The sequence below is a fragment of the Stenella coeruleoalba genome (genome assembly GCF_951394435.1).
Source record: "Stenella coeruleoalba genome assembly, chromosome: 5".
In the NCBI taxonomy this organism is placed as follows: Eukaryota; Metazoa; Chordata; class Mammalia; order Artiodactyla; family Delphinidae; genus Stenella; species Stenella coeruleoalba.
In genome coordinates this window covers 83,804,159-83,823,895 of record NC_137150.1, presented here as the reverse complement: position 1 = coordinate 83,823,895, position 19,737 = coordinate 83,804,159, and the positions used below count along the sequence as shown (strand labels likewise).

The 19,737-nt window shown below is 35.5% G+C and overlaps 1 protein-coding gene across 19 annotated transcripts in view; it reads right to left on the bottom strand.

Moving 5' to 3' along the window:
- Nucleotides 1–19,737, bottom strand: part of ZBTB20 (zinc finger and BTB domain containing 20) — an 812,397-nt gene that overhangs the window by 549,255 nt on the left and 243,405 nt on the right. For all 19 annotated transcript variants that reach the window (XR_013828388.1, XR_013828389.1, XR_013828390.1 and 16 more), the window contains one exon: nucleotides 15,563–15,608. The gene's annotated coding sequence lies outside the window, so the exon portion shown is untranslated. The remainder of the gene's footprint in view (nucleotides 1–15,562; nucleotides 15,609–19,737) is intronic.

Below are 19,737 nucleotides of genomic sequence, written 5' to 3'. Positions count from 1 at the left end.
CTTAATAATCCAATACAGAACAGTGGAAAAATATGTTTGAGATTTAAATATCTATTTTGAGCATCTGTAGTTACTACAGTGAACAAAGCTCTATTTGGTACTTTGTAAACAGACTGTAGTCATGTCTTTATGACAATAGAAAACAATGTATTATGATGAAAATCTTGATAAGCTGAAAAAACTAAACATTATCTTAAATACTACACTCATGGTACAAGTAGCGCTTCTAGGTCTTCACAGTTTAGCTCTGCACAGGTGTTGAAACATGCCAAACAAGACTGATCAGAAATATATTTCTTATATAATTAATTCATTGCCAACTTTTAGTATTGGCCCTGGAGTTTTCTTGAACCTATTCTTGATATATGCTCTCAAATATACAACTTGAGTAGAACAAAAGGTCAAAATTGGTTTATAATTCAGATATATTTTATCACAAACACTCTTTAACACTTTGTGATATTCTATAACATTATAGTTCATGCTTACAAGTTATAAAAAGTACTCTGTATCTTTTTAATTTGTGGTATTTGAAGCTTCAGTATGATAATGGCCTTCTTCCATTGTGGCTTAATATTCTTGACACTTGGATAGTTGTTTTTAAAAGCCAAATATCTCAGTCATGGTTGGATGACAAATTGTATGGTTACCTAAGTTACATAGTGAAAATTGTGCACTGTAGTATTTCTGAGAAAAAAAAGTAGTTCTTGCCTTCATTTTTGGTTTCCATTATTGTGATAAGAACAGAATTATGGGAATTTCTGTGGTAATACTCAATGGTATAACTGTTAACAGTGTTGTGTTATCAATCATACCACAGTTTGGTTTATAAATAAGAATGCAGGTAAAGCCTAGCAAAAATTATATTGAGAAATTTTTAGTTTCTCTACTCAGAAAAAAAATTTAAACGCTTTCTTCTAAAAACCATTTCTGAAAATGTTATTTGGCTCTATTTTTCAAATGTTCACAATAGAGTGTGTGCTTCCTTGTGCATTTTTTTCATATGGTATCATCCTGAGTCCTGGTAATACTGTCATCTGTTATAGCAGCAAGCAATGGGAAAATAATAATGCCGTGAGTACAATGTTGATTAGACATTTAAACTCGGGAAAATTCAATCAAATCTCATTGGTTTCAGTAATTTACCACCACACGTCCTTGTCTAGTTATGGAAAACAATTTAATTTTGAATGAGGTATTTGGAGAAACTTCTGTTTGAGAATGAAAGTAGAGATGAGAAGAACAGATTTCTTGTGTTCAATTCAAATGGAAAGATAACTACATATTCCTAAAAAGTTCTATGTTAAATCTTGACCTCGTATGAGACTGTTAAAAAAAAATTAAATCTAAGGAAATTCTGTTTGACCTTCCATTTTCATTTAAAGCCTTGATATACAGAAAAAGAAGAAAAGGAATGATATTACTCCTAGAAAAGATGATTTGCCAAAGAGAGAAATGATTGTTCAAGAATTCCTATGGCTCCTCTACCAATCCTTGGCATCAAAGTGGGCAATGGAATTGATAAGGGCAGCTAAGAGTAACAATAAATCCAGTCCCTCTCTTTGTGGCCTAACTAACTTTGGCTTTCACAAATAAGAAGTCTGTAAAATTTTAGAAGATATAATTAAGCTTCTTTAATCCATCCCTGAATGCTTATTTTTGCTGTGTTTACTATCACGATGAAGAGGAGGGTCAACTGGATGCCCTTGAAGCAAACCTCCTAATTGTACATTGTTAATAGCTAACAGACAGGACATGAATCCCCTTACTTCCCTACTCTAATACACACACACCTTGGGGGCACAACCTGTAAGAATATAGAGATAAAATTTCTTGTACTCCAGATCTTTCCTTGACTGGCTCCTTCATATTATTCATCAAAAATATTTTCATATTTTTCCACTCTTAGTTCAAGCATTATTTCCATAGATAGTCCACCAATGACCACTCTCCACCCCCCTGAGCCATTCCTATTTTTTCTGCTGCACTTTCTAAATAGCCTACACCACTTTCTAAACATATCTTATTTATGTATTTGTTAATTTGTTTATTGTCTCCTCCCATACACACACACTCCCAGCCTACTGCCATGTTAACTCCATGAGTTACAGTATCTTAGTCTTGCTGTTCAGAGACAGCAAGATACTTGCTGTATCTCCAGTGTCTGGAACTAGGTCTGACTTTCACCACAGTGTAAGAGTGATCCATACCAGAGAGTAATCTGCAATTTAGCGAAAGGATAGTTTCTTATCTTTGGTTCTTATAGCAACAGGAACAAGACAAATCAGAATAGGTTAATTCAATTAATATATTTTGGTTGCAAATCATAATTTTGTAAATCAAAATCATTTTCACATTTAACTGTATTACTATTTCAGAGATTATTTAATTTTCATTTCTATTTAATCTTTATTTTTTTTTTTTGGCAGGGATATCTAATACCTATTTCTAATTTCTTCTGTCCTATGAGCATACAATTATATTATCCAGAAGAGAAGTGCACCAGACAAGCTCCAACTTATAGGAATTGTTCAGTAGATAAGATAGGTCATAATTCATATAATTACTAATTATCTATTTTTAAAATTCAAATTGTTGGCTTACTGAGTATTCGTAAAGAAAACACACTTGTAATATCCCACAATCGTGAGGTGGAAAGTACCAACAAATGTTGCTAATTCTATTCCAATTCTTTTTGGACTGTCTTTACTCTCCACTGCCTCTATTTACTGTCACCCTAATAATACTCCTTACTTACATTTTCAACATAAAAACATTTCAACACTTTAGAAATCAACTTGGGAGAAGTAGAAAGAATGCAGGTATTTTACTTGAATAGGGCTGAGCTTAAATTCTGTCTCAGCCACTTACTGGCTCTATAAAGTTAGAAGTTAACTTCTCTGAGCTGAGCCTTGCTTTCTCAGTCTGGTCCTGGATACTCATGACTTCCAGTTACCACTTAATGGAGGTGTATTTTTATATACAGCCAGATTCATAACTGTCTAATAAAGACCTTGCCTATGCTAAATATAAAGATTATCACATGGTTTCAACAAACTATTATTTAGCACAATGCTTTTGTCACTCTATGACATGAAATTTCAGGTGCATACTTGGCTTATAATATCTGGAGATCATTATGAAAAAATTGTGTAACTCATAACTTAGGTCATGAGTAAAGTTATTTGAAAATACCATGGACTATAAAAGTACATTTTGTATCTCAACACACATGGATTCACAGAAAAGTTGTATGATATCAAAGTCAGTTTTTAATTTTGCACTGCATCTGTGGAGTAACTGTAACCCTGCTGATTACCTGTTCTATGCCTTAAGTTCAGCATCTATAATGAAAATGAAGTTTCAGTAGTTTAATAATATGAAAGAAAATGACTCATAATTCAACTACATCCATAAAAAATGCCAAGGTTTTAAGGCAGCAAGTATTCTACAAATGCTGAACAGATAAACTTTGTCAACTACAGAGGAGAGAAAGGATTAATGTGTGAGTGTGTAAATAAGCCTTCCATAGTTATTTACTACAGAAACTTTAAGTTACACTCTATAGTATGTTGAATATGTCCTCCAAATTTTCATTTCTACCTACCTGGGACCTCAGAATCTGATATTATTGGGAAATGGGGTCTTTGCAGATATAACTAGTTAAAGATCTTGAGATGAAATCATCTTAGATTTAAGGTGAGCCCCAAATCCTTATAAGGACACCTTATAAGGACATTTATAAGGTGTTCTTATAAGAAGAGGAGAGAACAGAGACACACACAGAAGAGAAGGCCATGTGAAGATGGAAGCAGAGTTTGAAGTTATGCTGACAAAAGCCAAGGGACACTGGGGGCCACCAAACAGTGGAAGAGGCAAGAAAAATTCTCACCTAGGGTCTTCAGAGGAATTGTGGCCCTGCTGTACCTTGATTTTGGACTTCTCGCCTTCATAACTGTGAGAGGACAAATTTCTGTTGTTTAAAGCCACTCATTTTGTAGCAATTTGTTACAGCAGCCCTAGGAAGCTAACACACTTTCTCTGTGCTTTCCAGGTCTAAAACAGTAAAAGAGGGTTCAGCAGTTTCATAAGTGTAAATGGTGACCTTGAAGCCCCTAGTTGACAGGAGCATCCAAGGACAAAGAGAGACCAATGAGAAAACTTAGTGGGAGGTTATAATGATGCTTGCTTGTAGTGGTAAGTCAAACTTTAAAAGTGATAAACTGTTTTCTACTTGGAGTTGTTCCCTCTTAAATCCCATAAATAGATGCCATCTAAAAGTGATATAACCTCTTCTAATCTCTTACTTTCAGGAAAGCCAGAAACTGGTCTTAAACAGATGTTAGTCATTTTTTTATTAATTATGAGATTTATATTTTTAAAAATCTCAAGTACCATATTGACATAAATAATTAATATTTTATGATAATACATGATCAATAGCAAAGGTATCCTTGAAATCACTTAATTGGACATGATTTAAATCAGTCATCAAATGAAAAGTTATTTATGTTTTTGAAGAACTGGATGCAGAAAGTAAATATACCTATTTTTGATCAATGGGAAGTTAAATATAGTATCGAATGACAAACTTACAGGGGGAAAATCAATTTTCTTATAGCCGAGGGTATATTCTATTCTGACACTGGCAAAGACTCTAATAAGTATACATTGCTTTGCTTGAGGCATCAGACCAGCATGATTGTGTTTGAAATATGTTTGAAATACCTCATAATAGCCAAAATTAACCATTTCTTAAAGTAATATTGGACTCAGTTACCCTATTTGCTACATAAAACTAACACATTATAAAAGCAACATTTTTAGTTAATTTTCAACTTACCTACTTTTTTCTGTACATATCATTATACATCTATACTTACTTAAATCTCAAAACTCAGAAGACTGTAACTCATTTACATGTTTTTATCTTAAAAAGACATGATGTTTAGTACAATCCTGTTTTGATGTTCTTAACAAAAAATGAGAATATTAAATAATGTGAAAAGTTAAAATACTTTAAAGAAAATATATTTTGAGAGATGAAAGCTTTATTCACACATTTTTACCCTAAAAATACAGGAATGCACATACTTAGAAAATTAGAAATTATTTTGATAAATTCCCTTCAAGACCCTCAAAATCATAAGGATGATACAAGCATTCATCATTAAACATTACATGTTCAAAGAAGGAACTGTTGAAGGGATTACCTTTCTAGGAAATGGCAAACATCAATTATTATTTTTTTCTTTTTTTTAACCTAAGAGATATGTACTAATCACTAACTATTAGTAAATTGTTTCTGCAGTTAATATATATTAGTTAGCCAATCTTCTGATCAACCTTCTAGTCACCAAGTGTTCTAAAGGTAGAAATAAATGGTTCTTACAACTCAGAGATGAGCCTATTTATATTTGAATTGTTTTAGGAGGCTTTGGTCTCCCAAGACTTTATAAGTTCAGTAAGATGTAGATGATTATGGTTTTCACATAATCAAGTGGAGAATGAATATAGTTATGTCAATAGCTAGAATGCTTTGCATTGAATAAGTGAATGAATAAAACAAAATGTGATGTTTAAAATGAATCAGTATAAAACAGTTACTTTATAAATTATTAATATTAAATCATTGTTACAGATGCAGTGGTTGAGAGTCCACCTGCCGATGCAGGGGACGTGGGTTCGTGTCCCGGTCCGGGAGGATCCCACATGCCGCAGAGAGGCTAGGCCCGTGAGCCATGGCTGCCGAGCCTGTGCGTCCAGAGCCTGTGCTCCGCGACGGGAGAGGCCACAACAGTGAGTGGCCCAAGTACCGCAAAGTGCACAATAAATCTGTGAATAAGTCTTATGTTTCATGTTATTTCAAGGCCTAGCTCAAGTCCTGTATTTTACTTGCAGCTCACTGAGCTCTTATTTCCACTGAATATCTTTAGTATTTACTTAATGACTTGTTCAGCGATGACAAATGGGTTTCATCTTAAATCAACTGCCATCAATTTGTAATGGTTAGCTGAAGTGTCATCTTTAGGAGAATTCTTAAATGAAGTTCTGGTTTAGTGGCAGAGAGAACCATGATGGATTAGTGAGGTCCTTCATGGGCAATGAAGGGGAGTAGGGGGACATTGGGTCTAGGGCCTTCATTTGACAGCAAGAGGGCTGATATTTTTACTTTTATAGGATTTATTTTTCACCAAATCCAGGTCTAGAGCATGCATTTAATACTGAGAGTGTCTTACTTTAATTTATATCATGTCCCTTCAAGTATACTATAAGATTCTTATAGTCAAAGACCATAGTTTTTTTATGTCCAGAGCATCCAGTCATGCCTTGCAAAATCTGCTGATAACAAAATGACTTTTTTTAGAATTCACTCTTACTACTATTATTCATAAACTCAATAATCTCAAAAGATTATCAACATTAAACCATTTTTAAAGAAACTTTACTATATAAACTGTGAATTTTAGGTAAATGTGTTGTCTTTATCATCTTCAGGTTCAAATTAAACATCAGTAGGTTGGTAATATTTAAGAATGAAATATATGCCTGCCAAATAATATGTTGTTCCAATAATGGAACAAACAGAAGATAAAGAAAATAAGCATTTTAAAAATGGATTTAAGGGGCTTCCCTGGTGGCACAGTGGTTGAGAGTCCGCCTGCCAATGCAGGGGACACGGGTTCGTGCCCCGGTCCAGGAAGATCCCACATGCCACGGAGCGGCTGGGCCCGTGAGCCATGGCCGCTGAGCCTGCGCGTCCGGAGCCCGTGCTCTGCAACGGGAGAGGCCACAACAGTGAGAGGCCCGCGTACCGCCAAAAAAAAAAAAAAAAAAGATGGATTTAAACCTTTTAAAAAAAAGTCTAAATAAATAAATATATATTTAAAATATGTTTTACATATTTGGTAGGTCCTAGAATTTGTATCCCTTTTTTAATAGCCTGCATCTTTTTGCACCTAGTAAGTGTTGAAGAAATCCATGTCAATTAGTTTAGAGTTACATTAGAGAAATAGTTCCATTTTACATTCCCTCCTGCTAAGCAAATGTTATTTATCATATTCCATAACAGCTCACAGTTTGTTATACATTAACTGTTCATTCTCTGTGCCAATAAGACTGTGCTGGAACAGCAAATGAATTTGGTACATTCATTTAAATGATTCTGCAAACCACAGGCTACCCAGTTGTCTAATGATAAGAGAGCCCCAAAGCCACCTGATCACCATTATACTCCCTTATATTTTTGGACTAGCATGGTCAATACTGTCAGGATCTCAACACTGAGAAGAATGAGAAGGAAAAGTTTACCTCAGACATAATCATGAAAAGGGGCTTTATTAATTCAGGCACCAATGGTGATATGGCTAGACTGGAAGGAGAATGGAATATAGGATTTGAAGTGCTTTATCTGCTCCAAGACCAATGCTGGTTTTGGCACTTCTTTCACTCTAGTGAGTTGCAAAAAAACAAGCAGGTGCTAGCAATCTGAGAGACCACATGCCAGCTACAGCTGCTTCAAACTGATTCAATTACATCTGCCTGAATAGTCCCAGGACATCAAACCAGTTGAAGAGATCTGTAGGTTGCAAGGAGACCTAGTCTATCCTGAGACAACCACCTGCAAAGCTCCACATTTGGATAAAAGTGATCATTCTATCGCCAGGCACAGGAAAAAAGACCGGAGTGGGAGGGAGAGGAAATGTGATTTTAATTCACTTTAAAATTAAAAATTGGTTAGAGAGAGCATAAAAGGTCTCTTTGAATTTTCATGTCTAAAATCTGAGAGTAGCTGAGGTCTTAAGGATACTTAGAAACAGCCTGATTTTGTGATAACATTTCCCAAATCATTGGGTACAGCAAGCACATTTACAGAACATGCTCTTGGGATCCGGACTTCACTCCAAACCTTGTTTGTACAAAAAGGGGCCAAGCAGCTGGGAAATTCTGGAGTGGAGTGTGTCCTCATTAGTTTCCATCTGCCACCAGAACTCAGCTCATGGCAAGTTTGGCTAAGTCCTGGTGTACTCAGGTCCAAATGTGGGTCAGTTTTAATTACACTATACAGAATCCAGTGTGCAGTTTTTAAATCCTTATTATACAGCACAGAGGAATGGGCAGCTCTCCAGCTAATCAATTTTTTAAAAGTACATATATAAAAATTTTAAACCAGGCTAGACAGACAGTGGATGGAAAAAAGTCTTATAAATGAGTACAAGGGTTACTTAAGAGAATTATTAGTGAAATTGGGTCATGAGCAAGTCTGCTTTAAAACTTCAAAGTGAGAACAAACTGTTCCAATGGTAAGATAGAAAACTTAAAATAACGTACACACTGCCCCTTGCTCCTCATTGTGAATGAGTAACAACAAGGCTGTGGCCAGTTTATAGTAAATACCTATGGCAGCACTGGCTCTCACGTAAGCAGAGGTATTTCTTATTTTATTATTCTTTACACTTACTCCCTTTCAAGGAATAACTCATGGCAGGGATTGTAAAAAAGGAAAAAAAAATCACAAACTACCTGTTAAGACTGAAAACAAAGATGAAGGAGAGGAGCGAGAGAAAGAGAAGGAGAGCAGAGTACACACGTGTTGAGAAGCAGACTCTGAGCATGACTTTGCTCTCAATACCATCCACACAAACTGGGGCCAGAATCAACCCATGCAGTTCATGTTCAGAATCCATCCTGTCCGAAAGCTTCATCAGGTGCAGAAGAGCTAAAACACTAAGGCTTCAAAGACAAGTGTCAGCAAAAAATTCAGGAGTGAAGACGTAGGCAGTCAATGTTGGGCATTTATACGATAGAATAATGCACCATTTTTTATGGACAAAATGTCCTTTGGCACAAGCCCTAATGATAAAAAAAAAAAAAAAACCTTAAACACTCAATGTATTTTGGGGGCTTTTGACTGAGTTGTTATGAAACTTACCCATTAAAAAGGCAGAACTGAATTCTGGGTTCAAATACTAGCGTTTAACATTTACTGGCTGTATGATCTTGGACAAATTGCTTATTCTTCCTGAGTGTAAGTTTTTTTTCACCTGTAAAATGGGGAAAATAACATCTACCTAATAGATTGTTGTAAGGATGATCAATAATAATAATAATAATCATATATATATATATATATATATATATATATATATATAAACATCCCTCTGGAATATAAAAGTCACTCAGTAAATGTTAACTATTTTAACCCAACTGTTATGAGTTGAATCATGCCCCCACCCCCGCAAAAAAAAAATATGTTAGAGTCCTAACTCCAGTACCTCAAAATGTAACCTTACTTGCAGATAGGGTCTTTAGGAAGTAACCAAGTTAAAATGAGATAATAATTGAAGGCTCTAATCCAAGATGACTGATATCCTTATAAAAAAGGGAAATTTAGACAGAGACAGATATGCATAGAGAGAAGACAACGTGAAGAGACACTGGGAGAAGATGGACATCTACAAGTCAAGGAGAGAGGCCTAGAACAGATCTTTCCCTCACAGCCCTCAGAAAGAACCAACTCTGCCAAAACTTTGATCTCAGGCTTCCAGAGTGAGAAAACTTCTATTGTTTAAGCTGCCCAGTTTGTGATACTTTGTTACAGCAGCCCTAGCAAACTAATACCCAACTGAATAAAAATTTCCTTAAGCATTAATGTTTACCTTGACTCATCATAGTCAAAACTGTACACTTGACTTTAGGCAAGTCAACTTTATTAACTCTACTGAATAATAGTCTATTTCATATATTATCTAGTGCTTTTTCCCTTATTTCTTTTCTGATTGCTGTTTAGGAAGATACTGTTGCAATATAAAAAGCCTGGCAGGGGAAAAAAAAAACTTGTTTATTACAATTAAGATTATCTAGTTTTTATTAGAGATAAGGGAAAATCATATATACAAATTCACAAATCCACTTTTCTTATCAAGACATTTTACTACACGAATTTCCTTTTTGAGAGAAAAAGAAAGCCTTATAAAGCCATTTACTCATTGCCAACTCTGCTCACTAAACCTGTGGCTGCTTAGATTGTGAAAATCTTGCCAACAGAACCACCTTCAATTCACTAGGATGCATGTAAAAGTACATGGTTTAATTAGCTAGTATGGGTTCTTCTTTGTTTACAAGATTAGTTTTAAGGGTATCTGACTTTCAAAAGAGGGGTGAAGTTGCCCGGGAGTTGTATCAGCAGCCCTTTCACTGCAAGGTACACTTCCATAATCAACAGACATTTAAGTGGATGTGATTATCTTCATCTTGAGCTTTTCTTTAAACAGCCCCAGCTTCTACAGACATGCAGCATGTTCAGTTAGAAATGGTGAGTCTGGGACTTGCCTGGTGGCGCAGTGGTTAAGAATCTGCCTGCCAATGCAGGGGGCACGGGTTTGATTCCTAGTCCGGGAAGATCCCACATGCCACGGAGCAACTAAGCCCGTGCACCACAACTACTGAGCCTGCGCTCTAGAGCCCTCAAGACACAACTACTGAGGCCTGCGCGCCTAGAGCCCATGCTCCACAACAAAGAGAAGCCACCACAATGAGAAGCCCGCACACCACAACGAAAAGTAGCCCCCGCTCGTCACAACTAGAGAAAGCCCTCATGCAGCGATTAACACCCAACGCAGCCAAACATACATACATACATACATAAATTTATTTTTTAAAAAAAAGAAATGGTGACTCTAACCAAGATGAATTGAGATACTCAGCTGCAAAATGAATACAAAGCACAAAGGCATAACTTTGCCAAAATTAACTTTCTTAATGGGTGAATCTTATACTTCCTCCAAATTCCTATACTGCCTATCATAACAACTTTTATATTTTAACAAGGGGAGAGAAAAGAACATTTACGAAATACTAGTGTGTATTATGCACTAAATGAAGTATTTTGTATACCTAATCGACTTTAATCTTCACATCTATCGTTGAAAAGGTAGACACTGTTACCAACAAATTTTAGATAAGAAAACTCGAGTGTTAGCAAGGTTAGACAACCTTGATCAGGTCACACAGCTACTGAACTGTGGGACTGAAAGTCAGTGAAGGTCATTTGAACTCCAAAGCTCCTAAATTCAAAGTCAGGCAAGAGATTTAGAATCCAGATACACTAACATATCATTAACTTTTAAGATGCTGAGTTATTTAAGGTATCCGCAGTCTCCTTTAAATCATCTGAAGTCACTTAGGTAGTAGATGTCTTGCTAAACGTGACTCAGTTTATTCTCCTTAAGAACAAACCAGTTATTCACAAACACAAACTAAAAGGCTTCAATCAATTTAGATGAAATTAACCCCTTTATGAGAAAACCTGAAGGTCTTTTAGATTCAGTGCAGTGATAGCTTGTCTTGTGGTTAGTATTCCAACAACTTGATATAGTCCATTTACTTCCTGGAGATAAGGAATCAACTCTCCAATCACTAGTAGAAAAAAAATTAACACTAATATTTTTCTACATGAGGTATCTCACACTAGACCAAGAATCCAAAGTTTTGGTTTCAAATTGTTACATCTCTCACCTACTATACTGTATAACCCTGACAAGTACATCAACTTTTCTGAGCTTATTTTCTCACCATGGATAAAACAAAGATAATAAATAGTTGACCATTAAGGTCCCTTCAAGTTCTAACACTATGTAATTTTTAGGACTTCTTCTAAATCCCTAGAAGCAGAGGTAACTAGAGAGAACCTTTACGACAATCAATGTGACAATGTCCAGACCAGGGTACCTGCTCTCGGGCAAGTAGAGGGTCTTTCTTCAGCATCTAAATTGTAGTAGTGGTGGTGGTGGTGTTAGAAATAATAGTAGTATAGTAAGATTTATTGAGCACTTGCTACATGCTAAACACTGGACTAAGAATTTTATGTGTATTATGTTATATTTAACTCAACACAGCAATACATAAGGTAGATACTATTATTTTTCCAATTTTTCAAAGAAGTAACAAAGGAACAGAAAAATTAGGTAACTTGTCTGGGTCCATACTAATAATAAGTGGTGAAGACAAAAGGAGTTCTGCTGACATATCTTTGTTTCCTACTAGCCTGTATGCTCTTTGAGGGCAAAGACTTTATCTATTTAGCCTAGCTCAGGGTCTAGCAAATAGTAGGTATTCATTATTGTGTGGAATAAAAGTAAGGAAGGAAATGAGGAAGGGAGGGAGGAAAAGAAGGGGAGAAAGAAAGAAATTATATCTAGACATTCTATGTTCTCAATAAATATTGATTTTCTTCCTTTATTTCTTTAACCCTGAAATCACAGGGAAATCTGCATTTATGCTCAGGAATCCTAGGTGATTTCTCCCTCCTGAGTATTCCATACTGTAATTTCTAGTACAAGTCACTGAAGCATTTGCTATCATCTGCTTTAGTAATCTAGCTAATACATGTTCTTGGTTCATCTCTTAATTTCTAATGTTAGTCTAACAGAGGATATAGTTGATTCTACCAAACTAAGTTTCTGGAAAAAAAAATAATGTCCCTGATTTTGGCCTCTCACCCACCGGTGTAAACTAAGGTGAAAGAAAAACTGTTCCCAGAGGAAAGATACTTCCAAGCTTAATAGTACCCATGAATATCATCAAGCAGTGGTACTAAAATTTGAGAAGTCTAAACAAGATGTTTTGATGCAATAGATAGTGGCTCACTTTGCTACCTCTGCCGTTGTTATGTGACTGCCTCACGCCATACAAAATGGAACTTAAGAGGGGCCTATCTAAAGCAGGTCGTAACTCACACTATTTTGACTCTACCTCTGCTTGGCTTCATATCTACTTATTTACAGTTAGAATTCAGTGAATAATAGAAACCATAATTATAAACATGTATACAGCAAACACAGGGACCATTACTTCTGTTTAGCAAAACACCAATTTTTTAATATGATCTAATCTTACCAGGCCATAAGTCAACATACAGTTTATTTTTGTGTTTTCAATGAGATAGAATTAGGGTGGTGGTAGGGGGTTTGGGGGAGAAAGTGATTGCTCAGGAAGCTCATGGCACTGCTCACATAACACAGAGATTTATTTATTCCTATACTGAAAATATTTCCAAGGTGACAAGTGACTTAGTCATTGAATGCCTCAGCATTGTGCATAAAATAGGGATAATATAAAGACTTTTCTCTTTTTTATAACAAAGTGAATCAGCCATACATATATATATATCCCCATATCTCCTTCCTCTTGCATCTCCCTCCCACCCTCCTTAACCCACCCCTCTACGTGGTCACAAAGCACCAAGCAGAAACTAACACACCATTGTAAAGTAATTATACTCCAATAAAGATGTTAAAAAATATAATAAATAAATAAGAGTGGGAAAAAAAAAAAGATTTTCTAGACCCGGGGGGACTGGCCAGGTCCCCAGGGCTCAAGAAATTCTAAGACCCACTCCCTTTCTTATCGTAAAAAAAAAAAAGACTTTTCTCATAGTCAGCAAAATGAATACAAAGCACATTGCAAATAGTGTTATGGCAACTCTTGATTGTGACGGGGATCAATTCCTACATATTCATTTGCATTTTAAGGACAGAATTTATTAGTATTCTCATCTCCGTCTCATCAGCAGTATGAGAACTGAAGGAAGTCCATCAGGACCATCCACAATATACAACAAGTAACAAGTTTCTAGGACTCTTTATCCCTCCAGACATGTTTTATTCATACACACATTCATTCAACATTTACTGACCACCTACTATGTACAAGGCATTGTATTAAGAGTCTGTGGACAACGTATATTTAGCTCAGTACCGATGTTTCCTACTCCCAAAGAGGTCAGTTAAATTCATATTATGGTAGTTTAAAAAAAACAGATTTAAATGGGTCAATAAAAGGAGAAGATACACAAGCTCTAAGATTTTATGTTACTAAATACTGATGGAAACTCTTTAGCATTTTTTTACTGAAGCATTTTTAGGAAGAATAATGCAGGTTATTTGAGTAAGTTTTCAATACTGGGAATTGGGTACTACCAAATAAATTATTCAATTAAATACTTTGTTTACTGAGTTGCGACTTTTTAAAAATTTATTTAGTTATTTATTTTGTCTGTGCCGGGTCGTAGTTGCAGCACACGGGATCTTTTAGTTGTAGCATGCATGCGGGATCTAGTTCCCGGACCAGGAATGGAACCCGGGCCCCCTGCATTGGGAATGCTTAGTCTTACCCACTGGACCACCAGGGAAGACCTGAGTTCTCACTTTTTATATTATATTTATAGAACTTTACTTAACTAGTATAAGATATACTCTGTAGTAGGTTGTCTATATTAAAAATATAGATATGTGTCAGAAAATATATAGAGTTATTACCCGAAAGAAACTTAACATCACTAACAGCAACACTTAGGGAAAAATATCAGGTGACTAGGATTTGATAGAATTAAAGGATGATATTCCAGCCTTAAAATTTACATCTGGATTTTAGCCCCTTTTCTAAGATCATTATTTAATTGTTGCTTTCTTTTCTCTCATTTCCACCCTACTGCAACAGAGGCACACGCACAAATCAAGAAATCATCTTACAATATACACTTAAATTTTCTGAATATGCCCCATGTGTCCACTAATAGCCAAATGCTTTCAAATCTGTTCAGCTAAATGGATCAATAACTACACCCAGCCTCACATAGTGGGGTTGCCAACATAGTGAAATTGAGCCAAACAGAAAGTGTCTCTATGAGGACAAAAATTATTATCAACCCAGTTATCTTGAGAGATCTACTCTCCCCAGGTATCCTTTAAAGAAGTTAACATAAACATTATCTAGGGCAGTCATCAGCGGCTAAAAAAATATTTGATACTGAGAACGAAGAATTTGGATAAAATATTTGGGAGCTAAAATCAGTGAGTTTTATAATAAACCAATGTAATAGTTCAAAGTCTACATCAAGTAAGAATCTTTCAAACTCGAAGTACACAAAATACGTAACAGCACAAGCAAACTGCTAACAAGCTTCTCTGTGCTCTCAATCTTATGACACAGCTGCAAGCAACAATTGAGCAGGTGCAACCAAGCTTTTGAGAATTCCTGCCTGTTGCCCAGGAACCACAACACCACACAGTTGAGATTTTTAAACAGGTGCAAACATTTTTTTCCTGTTACTCTAGTGCTTGAGACAGTGAAGCAGACATCTGCAACTACTCCTTACCTAAAGCAACCACCATAGAAAATAAAAAGCAGCACAAAAACTTTGAAAATAAAACAACAGTGTCAAAAACAGTGGTTTTGCAATAGTCTCTGACTGCACGTCAGTAGTTGCTTTAATAGTACTGTTCCATAAAACACTCTCTAATCTCTCTACCAGATGAATGCTTTGTAATTAAAATTATTCTGCTTCAACAAATCTTAGAAATGTTTATCTGATTCTTACAATAGAGTGAAATGCAAGGTATGTGTAAAATGTACTATCCTTTGACGCTGTCAATATTTGTAAGTACTCAAAAATTAACATTTTCACATTATGAAATCTGTAAGCAATTTTAATACCCCAAATTTTAATAACTTGCCAGTTAATATACAGATTAATATAACTATAGGTAATTCATATACGTACCTGTGCAGCTACGGGGCACAAACAGACTTGCAATTTATCAGGTACTCTGAAATGTAAAACAAATATATTTTTTAAGTAAAAATGATTTTCTAAGTGCAGCCACTATTTATGCTGAGACATTCTGCAGAGAAGTAGAAAAGACTGCAGTTCTTAAATAGTTGGGTAATTTTATGTCTATATTTTCCCCATAGGATATCTCAGTTCACCCTAAATTCATGTGTGAACTATATACACACAGAGCATCCCGGAGCAGTGTGATCAAAAACAAGTACCATGGCCTCTGAAAGGAAAATGCTTTCACTAGAGGATGAGACAAACACTTAAAAATGGTTTTTTTCTTTGGTATTCTTCCAAGACTATTGCTTTCCTAATACAAATATGACTGCTACTCTATAAAATGAAACCACTCAGATTCATCTCCACTCAGTCTGGGTTTGTGTGGAAGAAAGGTGCTTTTGTAGAGCTCCACAAAAATGCATAATTAAATAAAAGTAAACTCGATGTTCATTAACTTCAAATTGCAACAGCAAATAGAAATGATATTGATCACTACAAGAGGGAATGCTAAAGCCACACTAGATGTGATGCCTCAACGCAACACACTTTGAGATAACTGCCAACAAAGTAGGTATTGATAAAGAAATCCAGCTTAAACAAAGTATGCACAGTTCACAATTAGACCCGAAAAATATTTGCATGTAAGTGGAAACTGTATTGCAAAATGTAGCCTCTGAACTACTGTGACCCTTAAACATATTTCATAATTCTCTCTGAAAGCAAACTAAAATACTCATTTTATATACTTCTGAACATAGTTGATGATAGTAACATATTAAAGTCATTATATCTAGTTGATAATACTTGCTTAAAAGTGTGTAGAAGAAATAATCAATTTTGATGATGACTCAATGAAACACTTCGTCATACACTTCTGATAGGAGTGTGAATTGCTAAAAATTTTCGGGAAAACTATTGAGTAATATGATCAAGAACTTAAAGTTCAGAATCTTTACTCAGTAATTTTAATTCTAGGAATATATCTTACATAACTAAAAACCAACAGAGATTTATGTTAAAAAGGTAATTTGTATGATAGCAAAAAACTGAAACTAACCTAAATGTCCAACAGTAGAAAAATAAAGCATAGCACATCCATATAAAGAAATATTTTTAAACAATTCACAAGGTAGCTTGTGGTACTATAATGTTTTATAAATATATAGAGTACCAACTGCATGGACATAATGAAATTGTGCAGCTGAGAGAAAAAAAACAAAGAACACACAAAAATATTAAAAGTGATTATATCTGGATAATAAGATTATGCATGTTTTTAATTTTTTCTTTTTAATTTCATGTATAGTTAATCTCTATGATAAACATTACTTTTAAAATAAGAAAAATATTAGTTGTCAGGGGGGTAAGAGAAAAAAGTTTTAGAGTGCCATATGTAAGTGATAAATCTAACCTTCGTAAGTAAAATAAATTAATTCAGTCACACATAAAATCCACTAAGTATACCTACAGTGAGAAACTCATCCTTACTGGTTCCTCATAGGGGTATAGCCATGGTCTCTTTTATCCCACTGCTTTAGAATCTAAACCAGTAATTCAATAACAAATTTTTAATCGTCTTAGTAAAACTTCCTTAATTATGCAGAGTGAAATGATGGCAAGAACAATTTAGGACTACAAATCTGTTCAACCTATTACAAACTAATTTGTTCAATAAGTCAACAGTATATATAGTGAGCATCTATTGCATTCAAAGTTGTTCAGCATTATGATATTCTAAAAGACAAATTAGAAAACATCTTACCTTCACAGAACTAACAATTTAAAAGTGCTGGACTTCCCTGGTGGCACAGTGGTTAAGAATCCGCCTGCCAATGCAGGGGACATGGGTTCGATCTGGGAAGATCCCACATGCTGCAGAGCAAATAAGCCCATGCGCCACAACTACTGAGCCCGCACGCTGCAACTACTGAAGCCTATGCACTATAGGGCCCGCATGCCACAACTACGAGCCCGTGTGCTGCAACTACTGAAGCCAGCGTGCCTAGAGCCCGTGCTTCGCAACGAGAGAAGCCACAGCAATGAGAAGCCCGTGCACAGCAACGAAGAGTAGCCCCCTCTTGCCGTGAGTAGAGAAAGCCTACGTGCAGCAACGAAGACCCAACGCAGCCAAAAAAAAAATTTTTTTTTAATTATAAAAGAAAGATTTAAAAAAATTTAAAAAGTTCTGAAAAGTACGTACATAACACCTTCCTATTAATTTTGCTGTGAATCCAAAACTGACCTAAAAAAAGTCTTAAAAAACAAACAACAAAAAACTAAACAAAAAATATGTACATACAGCTCACATAAAGATGTAAACACAATACATACAGTTTAAGGCATTTGTGACAGATCTAGTGCACTTTAAGAAAACACATATCAGGTGGGGTTTTTTTTTGTATTATTGAGCAAAAACGGATATTTAACTCTCAACAAAATTCTTAAGTACGTGAATGTGTATCACTTATAAAATGCCCTAATAAATTTCTATAAGTATGTATTTTTTTATCTGTATGTAGTCTACTGTTTATTAATAGAGTTATATAATAGGAAACCAGGTATGAAAGAATACTGAGTCCATCTCAGATACCAGATGTATACGATTGTCTCAGATTATCTAAAGCCATATAAACATATGCACAATTATTAACAGGTTATACTTATTTATTGTCAACCAAAGTAAATAAATGAATTAGTTGCTAACCTTGCCAAAGACGCTACTATAACACTGCCTCCAGGGAAAGAAAAGAAGGTAAGGGTGGATAGACGAGTGCTGAGGGGATCTCTAACAACCAAAGGGGTGGTAGTGGTGATGGTGGTGGTGGATGTGAACTATTTTTGTTGTGCAGATAAAATAATGCAGCACAGAGTTTCTCTCCATGACAGTTCAGTTTCCTTGTGGCCTGTAACCATAATCAGCATTTGCCTCTCTGAAGCTAGTGTCACACAATGGTTCTGAGGTTCAGTCAGTGGGGTCAGCCTGTTTGAGGCAGTGCCAAGTGGTAAGAGAAGCTATTGAAGTGATCAATGATCTGTGGGTTGGAGACAGCAGCGGAGTTATATGAGGTAGGGTGGTGGTTAAGTGATTAGCTTTTGCTATCAGAGAAATCTGGAATCAAGTTCTAGATCTCTCTTTTCAATTGTGTGATCTTGAGCGAGTTACATTTTCCCTGTCTATAAAATGATAATCACATTACCTACCCTATAGGATTGTTTGTGCCTATTACATGTTATAGGCATGTAAAGGAATTAGCACAGTACCTGCTATAAAGTAAACTTTGCTGAACAGAAGCTATTAGTACTGTTGTAGTTGTATGAGAAAAAGAGGGGATGTCTGTACTTCTAAGCTAAAGAGCTAAGCTAAAGAAGGAGTGAGGAGATAGAAAGACAACTTGCTCAAGATATCACTCTATATTCCACAGCTCATCCAAGAGCCAGTCATGTGCTGGATGTTCACAGAGCATCTCTGAATCAGGAAACACTATAACAATATTAATAGCCAGGATAAGCAACCCTAACCTGCATTTTAAAGCACCATTTCTATTACTGAAGGGTAAGGCAGTAGGATCTAAGTAACATGTGCAGCAATACTGCCCATTTTCCTGAATGAAAAATGAAAGATCATTGTCTATACCTAACTGAAACAATCAGGAAATGGAAATATAAGGACAAAAGTGAACATAATTATGCAACTGGAATCAGGACCAGGTGTTGCAGACTCCTTAATGATCACACGTGAGCAGTATCACTTTTTTATGTATTCTAAAGAGACCCTGCAAATGACCTGAGCTCACATATAACACAAGGTTTGCAAATATAAGTAAAAACTATCACAGTGGGTTTTTCTCTCAGGGCTTGAAATACACAAATGAATGCATACTGATGTTGTTCTAGACTTTATTTCTGTTTTGATTTGGAGGACAGCACAAATTCAGAATTGTTACATGGTATCTTTAGAATCCATTGCAGTTTATATAATCCCTAGAATTGTTTGGGTCATATGAGTGTGAAGGTACTATCAGTACCATTCCAGATGGAGATATACTATAGAGGATTTTTTTTTTTAAGTTCTTTTCACTTCTAGGTTGGCATAGCTGTGTTCCCCAGTAGGAACTGAA